We start from the raw sequence: 13,053 nt of genomic DNA on the forward strand, positions 1-13,053 counted from the left end.
ATGACCATAAGAAAGACTTTATATGGAGAAGGTTTAGCCCCTTCTCAAAGTCTTTCCCAATTTACTCTTGTGCATAATTAATTAATTAGCACATTAATTAAATAACATTTTATACATTAAATCTAATTTAATGTATTTATTTAATTACCATAAACATCGTATATCTATGTACAACACCTCTCTATTAATTAATTAATTCTTTGTGAATCTAATTTATTTGAATCTGATTCAAATGTTTCTTTCCAACTTAATTTAAATAATTATAGATCACATCCATAATCAATTACATATTAATCATATTAATATACAATTTCCTCAATTTGATTTGAACAATTCAAAGCATTCCTTTTTAATATCATTTAGTGAGCTAACAAAGGGACCTAGTGGACCTACGAATCAGAAACTCCAATGATATGAGATTAATTGGTTAAACTCATTAACCAAATTAATCAATATTCGTTAATTGTGGGTACACTCCACTAAAGACCCACAACTTTGCTTTTCTCACTGTAGATATATTTCTGTGTCCACAGATATAGATCAATAACAGCAAGTTAGTCCTTCATGAGTGTTCGTAACGTCAACTAGGTCAAATTATCATTTTACCCTTGAGTTACCTCTGACTCCTTAAGTACCAGTGCTCCTCTAATGAACAACCTGTTTATGGTCCAACCAATAAACAGAAACCCTTTCGAGCCAATGAGAGAGTAGGGCTCTTTATTCAAGTTCTAAAGATACCACTTAAGGGAACATTCATCTACTTATCCTGAAGCCGAAAAGAAGTGAATTCCATCTTGTATTATTATGTTCCTAACTCACCACTCGGTCTTGTCCCCAAAATGGTAGGCATGTTGAGGAGCTACAAAGATAGTTATTAAATCATTAGCACCACATAAAAATATTCCTCCTAGAGTAGTTGTTAATACGAATAACAGAAACTCTGTTATAGCCATTTCTGTACATTCAATATACTCTACGGATAGAGGAATACATAGAGTTGAACATAGTAAAATAAGAAATTGAAAGATTTCGTTGAAATTGTTCGTTTGGAAATTTCCTGAAAAGCTAATCATGGTTCTTCTCTCCATCGGAACAATAGGGCCGTTATGCTCATTACTAAACTTGTTGAAGAGATGAAATATAACCAAGGTATATCTTTTTGATCAGAGGTTTAATCGATCATCAAAAGAAGAATTAGGCCAAAAATTAGGATACATTCTGGGAAAATAAAACTTCCATCGAAGAGAAGCAAATGAAAGGCTTTCATAAAAATTCTCGTAGAATCGAGAATGAAGTTGAGTCGGTGAATGACCACTCTCACCCATAAAAATAAAAGGACAATCCCTCGTGAACAGGAGTTCATAATACACTCAGGATTAAGACTAAGTTGTCTAGGTCATCAAATTGAAATAGGAACCTAACTAGTTAACGACATTACATCTAGTGGTTACTATTTCACGGTTCGGTCTTATACAAACTCATTGCATAGAATATCCCCACTTACAGGTCACCTACATGAATATGTTGGATCATTTCGTCTGTATCAAATACAAAGTAGGTTGTATCCATAGTGTCACCAGGATAAGGTACCCAGCCTTATTCCTATACTATAGACCCTTTAGACTGTTTCTTGAACATCGATCCTTATATGTCTCCACATACAGTTTAAGACTCATAAGGCAGCCCTGGATGTTAGTTTATTGGATTTAAGATTATTAAGACAAAATAGAATATAACACAATCAATAACATTCATTGAATTAACATCGATAAATTTTTATTGATGACGATCAATTGATAATATTTACTATCTACGAGTTTAAAGGTATAAAACCCAACAAACTCCCACTTGAACTAAAACTCTAGTCAGTGGGTATATCAGAATCCAAAACAGTGGGAATATGACAAATAAATACAATAAACTAGGGTATCCATATATCTATTACACATCTCCCACTTGTCCTAGACTCTCTGGATGAACCTCAAACACTTTAACTGAGAGAGCCTTCGTAAATGGATCAGCAATGTTGTGCTCCGAGGCAATCTTTGTGTCACACCCCCTTCCTAGCCTTAGCCCCCAAGACTTGGAAGGGAGCATGAGGATACACCAGTAGTATTCCAAGACAACATTTTAATTTAACATTTTCCTCCTTATATATTAAAGACTTTAACATGTTTACAATAATCTATCTAACTTTCATACATATAGTTCAATTTCCTATATTTTTTTATCACATGATTCGAGCTGTGCCCTGAGAATTTACCAAGTCCTGGTGTTTTGGTGGTTTGTAGACTCCTTCCTGAATGCTCCGCTTTGCCACCTAGGGGGGGATATAAGAAAATATTTGGAAGAGTGTGAGCTACTAAGCCTAGTGAGTGGTGCTTTTAAAATAATAATTACTTTGCAAAACATATTTTTGGGAAATCAATCACATAATCATAATTCCAGTATAATTTATGCATGGTTATGCGTACATTCATTCAATCATCATCCTCCAGTTCCATGCTATATTTGGCGTGTTCATATCATGGACATATTATCAATCATAACAACTTTTTATGGAAACTTTCCTATAACCCACTTTTCCCGCCAATGTGCACATCGACAATTCTTTTCCTGCTAGTCTTGCTTAGGTAACTTGACTATATTTCCCGCCAGTCGTCACGACTATTATTTTCCGCCGACTGAGGCCGACTATATTTTCCCGCCAAGTACCATTTTTAAGCATGCTAACTTATGTAGTCTGGGTATAATCTCAGTTTCTATAGAAATTTTACAAACAATATCATGGCAAACCATAACATCATAAGCATGCATTTTACACTTACATATGCATTTATCCACATATCAACGCATAAAACTAAGTAAACACTCACCGCAAGCAAGTTTTCCACTAAAATCACCTTGAGAATACTTTCTTGAGAATTCCTCCATATCAATGGAAATTCCCTAATTAATATTTGTTATATCAATAAATAATGTCAAAATAGCCAAAATACCATTATATAATAAAAATACCAACTTATCGTACTCCAATTTAGCTAAAATCCTAAAATTAGCCTCTTTTGAGGTTATTTGGACTGTGGTAGGCAGCTGGGCGTTTGGTGTCACAATCGCTCTTTCGAAAGCTTCCCTTAGCGATTGTGCGGCACTTGTTCCCGCTCACGAACAAGTCAGCCAACTCGAATACGGGACTGTCGGTGGCACACCGAGTGCCTCTCGCAACCTCCACCCCCATTTTAGGGAAAACGGTTTTAGAAAACGGGTTTGGAGAAAAGGTTTTCGTAAGAAGTTTTATTGAGTGTGAATAAAGAAGAATGATTGAGTAGACTAGAAAGCAATAAGTAACAACAACAGCTTTATAGAGTACTACTCCGGGTATGAGGAAGTGATGGTTAGTCTTATCCCCATATAGTGCATTCTGAACAAAAAGCCAACTGGCGCCCTTGCATATGCAAAAGGGCGAGTGGTCACTTACAATGAAAATGTAAAGAAAGCAAGCTAACTAAGCTAATACAATACAAGATATGAAAGTATGCTAGAAGGGGGTTGGATTGGGCATGCGGCCATGGGCAACAGGCTCTGGACGAGCATGACCGTGACATTTGGCAGTAGGCAGGGTGGGCGTGCTATGCCGCACAGGGGGCTGACACGTTGGGCGCGCGTTGCATGGTGGCCTGTTGCGTTGGGTGTGATGCGTTGCACGAGGGAGGGAGGGGGCAGCTGCGTTGGGCTAGTGCGTGGGATGTGTCGAGCGAGGCGGCGGACGAACACAGCTCTGCAAGGCGTGCGCGCAGGGTGTGGGTTGGCTGTGCATCTGGGCTGACTTAATGCCTCACCAACGCAACCTTTGTTTCTTTTGATCTTCAATTAACTTGACAGCCTAATAACTTAAACGTAATACTCTAAATATGCTCTCAACACAAGATTTTTGGTGATGGTATGAATAAATCCCTCTCGCCCAACCCCTCTATTTATAGTCATTCCAAACTCACCTCCTTGTGACAACTCAACTCCCATTTGTCTTACTTTAGAGCTGCCAACACTTAGCCTACCCAGCCTAGCCTTGAGTTGTTTTCATCTCAGCTTGCCAGCCAAAATTCCCTTTTTTCCATGAAATCTCCTTCACCCACATCCTACTTAGGGTGATAAGACTTCTATTGCATGAAATCTCCTTTATCCACCTCCTGCTAGAACTTTGTGTGATCCTCCTTTTGCTACCTAAATTACTTAAATACTTAAACATATTTCTCTACTTAAATTGTTTAAGACTTATGCTCGTATAACTATTGGCATCTTTCCTTAGAGTTTTTCCACCAATTAGCCTTACCTTTTGTCCTTAACGCATAGCAACTCACCTTTCCTTCATCAAAGTCCCATTTAGCCATCGCATGAGTCAGCCATCACCAACGCATAGGGTGGTCGCTCACCCTCGACGCATGGCTTGCTAGGTATGCTTACTCGCCACTTAAGCATGGATGCACGGCGCTGACCATCGACGCATGGGTGTGCTGCCTAAGCGCTTGCGAGCTTGGCCGCATAGACGCGTTCGATCGCATAGGTGTGCTCGGCCGCGTGGGCGTGTCTCGCCGCATGGGCGTGCACTTGGCATCGACGCATGGCTGCTCGACAAACTTGGCAGCACTCGACGCATAGGATGGGCATCCGGCTTACCCGTTCGACGTATAGGCAGGGCGCCCAACATACATGCTCGACGCATGGGCTGCGCGCTTGGCCTCGACGCATGACCTGTGCGCTTGGCCTCGACGCATGGCTTGCGCGCTTAACATGCTCACTCGATGCATGCCTCCAACGCATGCCCTGCTTGTGTCTGCATGCCCTTGCGTTTGTTTTATGCAAGCCCTTGTCCATTTTTCAAGTCTTCTTCCTTCCATCCTCCATGCACTCTTGCGTTCAACATATTTAAGCCTCTCATATGCGTTTGGTCTTTGGTCACCTTTTTGGATAATTTAGTATTAATGTTTTCCACTCTTTGCCCCAATATCCTTACTTAGAATTTTCCTTCTCTATTTAACCTCCCACTTTAGATTTAGTGTTAGGGTCTTACACTTTGTGACGATCAAATCTCCTTGTTGCACAATCTCCCGTATCAAGTGATATTTTCTCTCAATATGCTTTCCTCGCTTGTGACTTCGTGGTTCTTTATAATTGGCTACTGCCCCACTGTTGTCACAGTATAAAGTGATGAGCGAGTTCATATTTGGAACCACTTTCAAATTGCTTAGGAATTTCCTGAGCCAAACTGCTTCATTTGCTGCTTCACAAGAAGCTACATATTCAACCTCGATAGTGGAATAGCTTGAGAAAAGCCAGTGTTCTATTTTTACGATCTCTAATGATTTCGATCCCAAGTACATACCGCACCTCTCTGAAATCTTTCATTTGAAATTGGGTTGCTAATCATTCCTTAATGTCAATAAGGTACCCCACATCATTCCCAATGAGGAGGATATCATCCGCATAAAGTACTAAGAAAACTACTTTATCATTGATGATTTTCTTGTAGATACAAGGTTAATAAACATTTTGATAAAACCAAATATTCGATCGTTGTATCAAATCTAATGTTCCAAGATCTAGACACCTGCTTCAACCCATAAATTGATCGATTCAGCTTGCAAACTTTTTGCTCTGGCCATAGGGCTATGAACCCCTTGGGCGGAGACATAAAGATGTTCTCTTCAAGATTGTTATTCAGAAAAGCATTCTTAACATCCATTTGCCATATCTCATAGTCATAATATGTGGCTATGGACAAGAGAATTCTTATAGACTTAAGCATAGCAACAGGGAAAAAAGTTTCCTCATAGTCAACCCCTTCCCTCTGGGTATAACCCTTTGCTACAAGTCTAGCTTTGAAGGTCTGTACCTTCCCAGCTAAATCTCTCTTTCTTTTGTAGATTCATTGACACCCTATGGGTTTGACCCCTTCAGGTGAATCTATAAGCTCCCATACTGAATTAGAGTACATAAACTCCATTTTAAGGTCTATGGATTTGACCCATTGGTTCTTGTCTACGTTATTCATTGCTTGTTTATAGGACAATGGATCCTCAACAGCATCATCTAGTATGAAAATCTAAGTTTCAGTCAAACCCAAGAAACGGTCAGGTTGTATCACAATCCTCCCACTACATCGAAACACTCTTAACAATTGAGAATAACGAGATTGACCTGAAGTGTTGCCTTCTTCATTAACTCTTAATGAAGAACCAACTGCATCAACAACCCTTGTTGATTCTTCAGTAGCTTCACTTAATACTATTTTACTATGAGGTTTATGATCTCTCGTGTGGTCTTCCTCTAAAAATGTAGCATTTGTAGATACAAATACCTTATTTTCTTGAGGATCATAAAACAGACCACCTTTCATTTCCTTAGGGTAACTAATAAATTAGCATAACCTTGAACGAGCTTCCAACTTCTTAGGATTTTTCATTAACACATGTACAAGACAACCCCAAATTCTGAAGTGACATAAACTTGGTTTATGTCCCCTCTATGACTCGAAAGGTTTTCTAGAAACACTCTTTGAGGGAACATTGTTCAAGATGTGAACTACAGTCTCTACTAAATACCCTTCAAAACAAGTTAGGCAATTGAGCATAGCTCATCATAGAACGAACTATATCTAATAAGGTTTTATTTCTCCTCTCTGATACGCTGTTCTGCTGAGGTGTACCAGGTGTTGAAAGTTGGGATTCAATTCAATGTTCTATCATATAGTCCTATAATTCTAAATCCATGTACTCTCCACCCCGATTAGATTGAAGTGTTCTAATTGTTTTACCTAATAGGTTTTCAACTTCAACCTTATATTCTTTGAACTTTTCAAAGGCTTCAGACTTATGTTCTATTAGGTAAAAGTAACCATACCTCGAATAATCATCTATGAAAGAAATGAAGTATTTGTACCCTCCTCTACCATTTACATTCATTATACCACAAAGATCCGAAGGCATGAGCTCTAAGAGCTCTTTGGCTCTGTAATCTTTATTTTCCCTTCAAGACATGATTCACATGGAGGTAATGAATAATCTTCTAACTTGCTTAGAAGTCTATTATTTATCAATCTCCCGATCCTATCGAGATTTATATGACCTAATCTCAAATGCCAAAGATGTGTATCATTGTTACTTGGAGAAATTCTACGTATCATTGTTACTTGGAGAAATTATTTGTTCTTTTGTTTGAGTATTCATAGTTTTAAACATCTCATGATTTAAAAGTGCTTTTGATTTAATTGGTCTTAACACATATAAGTTGTCTTCTAATTTAGCTAAATAGATAGTCACACCATTTTTCATATTGAACGCTTCATTAGATGAAAAAGAAATAGAGTACAATTGTTCAATTAAACAAGAAATAGAAACAAGATTCCTCCTCATTTTAGGAAGAATGTATAAGTTTTCTAAAAATAAGAATTTATTCCTAAAAAACAACTTAGCAGCTTCTACTGCACGAGCTGAAATGGCGTCTCCCATTCCAACCTTGAGCGTCATTTCACCCTTCTCGAATTGCTGGAAGAAACTAATTACCTGTAAAAAAGAACAAACGTAACTAGTGGCTCCTAAATCAAATATCCAGGCATTATGGCCATATTTTTTTAAACAAGTTTCTAGGACTAGTAAATCATATTTACCTTTCTTCTCTTTCTTCTTCTCAGCAAGATACTTGGGGCAATTGCGTTTTCAGTGACCATCCACATTGCAGTGGAAGAATTTGCCCTTGTAGGTCTTTGCCTTGCCCTTGCTCTTGCCAGCAGCAGGAGCCTTCCTAAAGGGATTGAATCCTACAACGAAAGCGTTGTGAATGTCTTGCATCCCACAATTCGATTTTTATATAAACAAATTCAGTATACTAAAACAGAATATAAACATGTAATGTAGCATGCTTTAAGGAAAAAGATTAGAACCGTTCTTATCTTTGTAGATTCTCAAGCTTCACGAACAATCCTCTTTAAGTTCCAACGAATGACACCTCCGACGATCTTGATCACGAACGATTTCTTGAACAATCTCGAACACTATCACGAGAGTAACCTCGTTATTCTCTAGGATTCCAACAGAGGGATAGGTGGTATCCCACTATTGAGAAAATGAGAGGAGAAAAGGATTTTGGAGAGTAGAAAGGATTCTCTTTGTGGCTTAGAGAAAATTTTGCACAATAGCACTTGTGTGTTGTGTATTGTCAATGTCTGTCTCAATGTCTCCTAGAGGGGTCATAGGAAGGTCTTTTTATAGAAAAGACCAAACCATTTTCCTAATCATTTTCTTATTTCCCTTTTTTAGAATTAATGAATTAAATAACACTTATTTAATTAATTATTGCAACTAAATAACACTTATTTAATTTAATTTGCACATTAATTAAATAATTATTTATACATTAAATCCAATTTATTGTATATATATACACATATTTAATTATCATAAACATTGTATTTATATGTGCAATACCTTTCTATTAATTAATTCTTTGTGAATCTAATTCACTTGAATTAATTAATTGAATCTTATTCAAATATAATTCCACCCAAATGAAAAATTGAATCTTATTCAAATATTACTTTCCAATTTAATTTGAATTATCCATAATCAATTATATATTAATCATATTAGTATATAGTTTCCTCAAATTAATTTGAACAATTCAAATCATCCCTCTTAAATATTCTCTAGTGAGCTAACAAGAGGACCTGGTGGATATGTAAATCAGAAGCTCCAATGATATAAGATTAATTAGCTAAACTCATTAACCAAGTTAATCGATATTCCATTAAAGACCTACAATTACACTCTTCTCACTAGATATTTATTTTGATGTCCACGGATATAGATCAATAACAACATGTTAGTCCTTCACGAATGTTTGTAACTCCAACTAGGTCAAATTATCTTTTTACCCTTTGGGTTACCTCTGACTTCTTAAGTACCAATGCTTCTCTAATGAACAACCTGTTTATGGTCCAACCAATAAACAGAAACCTCTCTCAAGCCAATAAGGGGGTAGAGCCCTTTGTTCAAGTCTCAGAGACATGACTTAAGGGAACACTCATCTACTTACCCTTAAGACGAGAAAGAGTGAATTCCATCTTGTATTATTATGTTTCCAGCTCCCCACTCGGTCTTGTCCCCAAAATGATAGGCATATTGAGTTGGTGAAATGGCCACTCTCACCCATACAAATCAAAGGACAATCCCTCGTGAACAGGAGTTCATAATACACTTAGGATTAAGACTAAGTTGCCTAGGTCATCCAAAGGAAATAGGAACCTAACTAGTTACAGTGTTACATTTAGTGGTTATTCGTGGTCTGGTCTTACGCAAACTCATTGCATAGGATACTCCCACTTGCGTGTCACCTACACGAACGTGTTGGATCATTACATTTGTATCAAATATAAAGTGGATCGTATGCATAGTCACCAGGATAAGGTACTCAACCTTATCCCTATACTATAGACCCTTTAGGCTGATTCTTAAACATTAGACCCTATATGTCTCCACATACAATTCAAGACTCATAAGGCGGCCTTGGATGTTAGTTTATTGGATTTAGGGTTATTAAGACAAAATAGAATGCAACACAATCAATAACATTTATTGAATTAACATCAATAACTTTTTATTGATGACGATCAATTGATAATATTTACTATCTACGAGTCTTAGGATATAAAACTCAACACTGATATCACTAATATTTCTCTAATTAAAAACAACTTTTAGTGACATAATCATAACTCATCCTTATATTTCTCTTTAAAAGGAAAAAAAGGATACCAAACAAGATTAAAGATACGTTTCGAATACATTTTCAAGTGTTTGATTTAAAAAAATAAGTCATTTTGAAAGAAATTGGAGTGTTTGACAACCACTCAAAATAGTTTTTCAAGTGTGTTTTAATCCCTTTTTTTTTTTATCAAAAGTATTTAAATAAAAATGATTTTTTTAAAAAACACTTTTTTCTCTAGTTAATCGAAACGGGCCTAAATATCAATGAAGATGAGACTTTGTATAATTTGAAAATTAAAAAAAAAAAATCATCCATTTCAAAAGTAAAAATAAATAAAAATAAACATTTTCATTGGTTTGCTCAAAATTTTAATCAATTTCAATCAATTTTTATCTGGAATTTGGTTGAACATTTCAAGTTGATTCTAAAAGCTAGTTTACAAAATTTCTTATATCAATAAATTAGTTTGACTCTTTTTCTTTCTTCCTTCCTTTTTTTTTTTGTCTTTTTTTTAAAAAAAAAAAATTATTGAGCTGACACATTTGGTGGTAGAATTATAATTCTTAAAGTCTGGATCAAGAGATATATCTATATCAAAGAAACTGGAAAGTATAATAAAGACCAACAGTCCAAATTCATAAATTCTCCCAAAAAAAAAAAGCATTTAATATTGCATTCTGAGGAGAAATAAATGGTTATGAGGTCCATGTGCCTCTCCAGTATGTTCAAGAACATGAAAGAATAGTTTTTCCACAAAATGGGAAAGCCTTTTTTTCCCCTTGTATTTCCCCTTAAATTTCACTAAATATTAAGAAACTTACCATTGAGTTCCTAAAAAGAAAAAGGAAAAACTTAGTATTGAGAAGGGATTATAAAAATTAGAGTGGTTTCATAATCATATTATATATATATATATATTAAAAAAAAGTACAACTTCGATCCTATTAATTTTTTCAATAAAAATTGTTAACTTATTTTTTTTTAAAAAAAAGATATTTTACAAATTTAGATATTCACTGATTTCAGTTATAAAAGCATTCTCTCAAAACTTTTGTACTATTTACATTCTTTAATCTCACTCTCAAACTAGAGAATACAAAAGGAAATTTAATTGGAGTTAGCACATCCAAGCCTTACGTGTTTCTAGCTCAAACAATTTGGAACCAAAACCATAAACTCCTTTCATAGTGCTTGAAGCTCATCACTTCTTTAAAGATTTTCAATGTGGGATAACCACTCTTCTTATATTCGGTCAAAATCTACAAATAAATTTATAAAGAGCACACTTCATCACTAAGATTATGCTTGACAACAATTTTAAAATTTATGTTTGTTTTCTTACCACTTCTTTACTATGGCTCTTTGTTTTCACTCTCTTCTTTATACTATTTCTCGTCTAATGAGTTGAAGGTTTTCAAGACCTTCCACCACCAAATGAAATTTATAATATCGTTTTAAAACTAAATATTCGTAGTATTTAGTAGTGAATCGAATCCAACCACTAGGAGCCAAAGAGTAGCTTCACACAAACTAATTCTCAAGTTAAAGCGATAACGGAGGGTTTGAAAATGAATAAATGATAGAAAGTTAAAGGTAGGAAAAATAAAGGTATAGAAGCATAATCTAACCCTACAATCTAGCTTAAAAGAAAGGTTAATCAGATAAAACCTAATCATAGGAACTCAAAATAAACTAGTTTACATGCATTGCTCAGAAAAGGCAACTTGTTGGAAAAGTCGAGCAAGTACCCCGGCTATTAATTAAGACTAACACCATATTAAGCTAAATGTTGTCCTACTACGCATCATAGTACTCCATGTAAACTAAACATTTGCATTACACTCTAGAAGGGTACTACTGCGACCATTAATCAATTGAATAGTCAAATATGTTAATTGATTTCTCTTTAATCTCAATGGTCATGTAAATATGAATCTTGGACAACCAACAAACATATATACTTGAGTCAAATCAGGCTACTTCGCAATCAAAACTATTAGGGGGTTTTAGTTCACCAACATGATTTGAGTTGAGTTGGTAAAATATATCAACTCATTATTTGGCCCACCAACTTTAAATGTTGGTGGAGTTGAGTTGGTATATTTTACCAACTCACCCCAACTCTCCATTCTTCCCATATTTTCAATGGCTCCATCCATCAACCACTGTCATGCTCCGAGAACTAACTCTGGGCTCCGACAACTACCTCTGATGAAAACTTTGGCCACCAACCCCAGGCTTCGACAACTACCTCCGATAACAACTCTAACGACTAACTATGGGCTCCGACAACCACCTCCAATGACAACTCTAACGACTAACTATGGGCTCCGACAACCACCTCCAATGACAACTCTAATGACTAACTATGGGCTCCGAAAACCACCTCCAATGACAATTCTGACGACGAAAATCCGGACTCCAACAACCACCTCTGATGACAGCTCCGACGACTAACTCCGAGCTCTAACAACCTTCGTGCAACCAACCCTGATAACCAATTCTAGCCTCTGACAACTACTTCTAGTGCCCCAACTCAGAAGATCACCTTCGCGCTACCAACTCCAATGACCAATTTACTCCGACAACAAACTCCAATGACCAATTCCGATAACCACCTCCAACCAAAAACTACGATGAAAATCATCTTCAATAATCACTTTTAAGCGAGCAACTCTGACGGCCAACTCGAGGTTTCGTTAACCACCTTTAACGACAAACTCCGACAGCCAACTCTAATACCACCTTCATGCGACTAACTTCGGACTCTGACAGTCTCCTTGGACTACAATCTCCAGCGAAAATCATATTCAGTGATCAACATTGACGACCACTTTCGCCTGACCAATTCCTGGATTTGAAAACTACCTCTGATGACAAACTTGGACAACCAACTCCAATACACCTTTCATGCGACCATCTTTAGGCTCTGACAACTACCTCCGACTACAAACTCCAACAAAAATCATTTTCGATAATCAACTTCGACAACCACTTCCAACTACTATAAGATTGATGACTATTAAAGTATGTTATAAGGTTGTTGATTTTATAAAACAAAAAAAAAAAAACAATTATTATTTTGTCTACATTAAGTGTAATATTTATACGTAATGAATTTACATATCAAACGAGTGTGAAGAATATTTAGACAAAAAATATGTATGTAGTTGAAAAGTATGTAACATATAACAAATGAAAAAGAAATCTTGTTACATTTTCCAGCAAGAATTAGTGAAAAATAGATATTTATTCTTTGATCATCCTCCAAATTTAGAGGAAATGAAAGTGAAA

Source organism: Benincasa hispida, chromosome 5, assembly GCF_009727055.1.
Source record: "Benincasa hispida cultivar B227 chromosome 5, ASM972705v1, whole genome shotgun sequence".
Lineage (NCBI taxonomy): Eukaryota > Viridiplantae > Streptophyta > Magnoliopsida > Cucurbitales > Cucurbitaceae > Benincasa > Benincasa hispida.